Source organism: Bombina bombina, chromosome 1 (assembly GCF_027579735.1).
Source record: "Bombina bombina isolate aBomBom1 chromosome 1, aBomBom1.pri, whole genome shotgun sequence".
NCBI lineage: Eukaryota > Metazoa > Chordata > Amphibia > Anura > Bombinatoridae > Bombina > Bombina bombina.
In genome coordinates, this window is record NC_069499.1 from 1495318441 (window position 1) to 1495321670 (window position 3230).

At 44.9% G+C, this 3230-nt stretch overlaps 1 long non-coding RNA gene across 1 annotated transcript; it reads right to left on the reverse strand.

The window, feature by feature from the left end:
- Window positions 1-1723: 1723 nt before the first annotated feature.
- LOC128643575 (uncharacterized) lies at window positions 1724-2261 on the reverse strand. The gene is made up of 2 exons (XR_008399840.1): window positions 1917-2261; window positions 1724-1836 (listed from the first exon to the last, which is right to left on the reverse strand). It is a non-coding gene; the product is annotated as an uncharacterized LOC128643575 (long non-coding RNA).
- Between the last annotated feature and the right edge of the window lie 969 nt (window positions 2262-3230).

Genomic DNA, 3230 nt, shown 5'->3' on the forward strand with positions numbered 1-3230 from the left:
CCTTACTACCCCGAGGAATTGATGGGGTGCGAGTATGGGTTGGACAGTTGATGGTTGGGTTGGACGAGGAAACTGTCTGGACAAAGAATCAGCCTTACCGTTTTTAGCTCCAGGTCGGTACGTGATGTGGAATTGGAATCTTGTGAAGAACAGACTCCAACGTACCTGACGTGCTGACAGGGCTTTACTTGATTGGAGGTATTCAAGATTACGGTGATCTGTATATATAAGAATCGGGAATGAAGCTCCCTCGAGTAGGTGTCTCCAGTGTTCCAGGGATGCCTTTATAACAAGAAGCTCTTTCTCCCCAATGGGATAGTTACGTTCAGGGGGAGTCATGAGTCTTGAATAAAAAGCGACAGGGTGTATGGGATCTGTGGGGGATTTTCTTTGGGACAGTATGGCACCTAGGGCATAATCTGAGGCATCCACCTCCAAGATGAACTGTAGACCAGTGTCTGGAAATTGTAGAATGGGAGCGGATGTGAATGATTTCTTAAGGTTGTCAAAAGCCGTTTGAGCTTCTGGGTGCCATCGGAAAGGTGTGTGAGAGCCTGTGAGGGCACTGAGTGGTCTGGCTATATTGGAGAACCCTTTAATAAACTTCCTATAGAAGTTGGCAAATACTAAAAACCTTTGTACATCTTTTTTGGAAGTGGGTATAGGCCAGTTTTGTACAGCTTCTATTTTCCCCTCCTCCATTTGTACTCCGGATGAGGATATCTTGTAGCCTAGAAAGGTGATTTCATGGGTATGAAAGGTACATTTTTCCAGCTTGGCATATAGTTGATGTGTTCTAAGGCGTTCTAGGACCCACCTTACATGCTTCTTGTGGTCTTGCAGGTTATCAGAGTAGATCAGGATGTCATCGAGGTAAATGACAAGGCACACATCCAATAAATCCCTGAAAATATCATTAATGAAATATTGGAACGTGGCCGGGGCGTTGCAGAGCCCGAACGGCATCACCGTATACTCATAAAGCCCATAGCGGGTCCTAAAAGCGGTGAGCCATTCATCACCCTCCCTGATCCGTACAAGATTGTAGGCGCCCCTGAGGTCCAGTTTCGTGTAAACAGTTGCTTTACTTAACCGCTCGACAAGTTCAGGTATAAGTGGAAGTGGATATCTATTCTTCTTGGTCCTTCTGTTCAATTCTCTATAGTCGATTATGGGCCTTAGGGACTTATCCTTATTCCTCACAAAGAACATACCTGCTCCAGCAGGAGAGGTAGAGGGTCTGATGAATCCCTTTTTTAGGTTCTCATCAAGGTATTCCTTGAGGTGTTCCAATTCAGGTTGAGATAGTGGGTATATGTGCCCATAGGGTATGGTAGATCCGGGTAGTAGATCGATAGGACAATCGTATATACGGTGGGGTGGTAGGTGTTCTGCTTGTTTCTTATTGAATACGTCCATATACTCAGCGTATTCATGGGGTATGGTACCTTGTGAGATGTGGAGGAGTTGTTGATGTGGGTAACAGGTGTTACGGCAGTACGTCAAATTTAAGTCAACTTGAAGTGTTTGCCAGGATATGGTGGGATGGTGTTTTTGCAACCATGAGAGACCCAATACCACAGAATATAGCGGTGAGGGAATGACGTCGAAAGTGATGTATTCGATATGACCATCAGCCATAGTGACCTTAAGAGGGATGGTGTGATGGGTTACAGGACCAGAAGAAACATATGTACCATCAATAACACGAATAGAAACTGGGTTTGCTTTCAGAATTAGTGGTATTTTATTGTTATTTACAAGTGTTAAGTCAAGAAAATTGGAGTAAGCTCCTGAGTCGACAATTGCTTCAGCTTGTAGCACTTGCTGATCCCACTGTAAAGAGAGAGACATGGTACAGTAAGCTGCATTCAGGATCTTATTTGTCATGCAGTTATACACAATTTTTGGCTTACTTCTTTTCTGGCGCTGTAGTAGAGGGCATTCTTTTACGAGATGAGTTGGAGATGCACAGTACATACAGAGATTCTTCTGTTGTCTTCTGTGCCTTTCTTCGAGCGTGAGAGGTCCTTTGGTAAACCCAATCTCCATAGGTGTGGAAGTATCCTTAGGTTGGGGTGCTGGGTAGTACCTTTGGGTACCTTCTGTCTGCTGTCGTTCGGATCTTCTCTCGCGGAGTCTCCTATCTATCTGAATACTGAGTGTCATAAGATCCTCTAGGCCTCTTGGTAATTCGGTACGGGCTAGTTCATCTTTAAGGCTGTCTGAGAGTCCTAGGCGGTATTGGTTACGAAGAGCGATCTCACTCCACTCTGAATCCTTGGTATAGAGTTTAAACTCAGATAAATACTCCTCTACAGGACGTCTACCCTGTCTGAGTGACCGCATCTTTGCCTCTGCTGTCAGCTGTTTTTGGGTATCCTCATAAAGGGTGCTCATTGCAGAGAAAAAGTCAGTGAGTGAGCCCAAGATAGGGTCTTCAATCTCTAGAAAGGTATCCGCCCATACCCTAGGTTCTCCAGAGAGGAAGGAAATAACAGTCATGACCTTGAGTCTTTCAGTACTGTATGTCCTAGGCTTCATCTGGAACAATAAATAGCAGGCGTTCTTGAACTGCCTGAATAGCTTCCTGTCTCCTGCAAACCGTTCAGGTAGACAGACCTGGGGTTCTGGGATGTTATCCCTAACGGCAGCTCTGAGCCTATCATTTTGTAATTGAAGCTCCCTCATTCCTTGAGAGAGTTGCTCAACCTGCTGAGATAAATTGTATACGACCGTAGGCAGGTCTGCTGGATCCATAGGGGGCCGATTAATATGTCAGGGTGCTGTAACCCTTGATGTAGTAGGATCTCAACTGCAGACTGTCACTTTAAGGTGTATGAGTGGGAGTTTAGATGTGTAACGTAATCTCTTGTTACTGGAGTAAAAGGTGTCACCTGAATTACTGATTGAAGTTAGTCTCTGATATACTCCCGTAAGTTTAGGGGTTTATAGTGTCCTTTAGGACTGATATAGATGTTTCCTTGTGTCAGAGTTAAATGGATACCTTTACAGTTCTATTGTACCAGTTATGGTAAAGATACAGTTTGTCATAGAAATAGAATGGGTACCTTAGTAATAGGAGACGTGTCTGTGCTGCAGCTGCAGCGCTTCTGTTCAGCCTGTGTGCAGTTCATAGAAACAGCTGACAGGCAGTCAGCATAAGCCCTTCGTGTGCCGGGACTATCGTGCAGTAAGTGGAAGGCAGAACGGAGGTGTGTCGCTGGAGT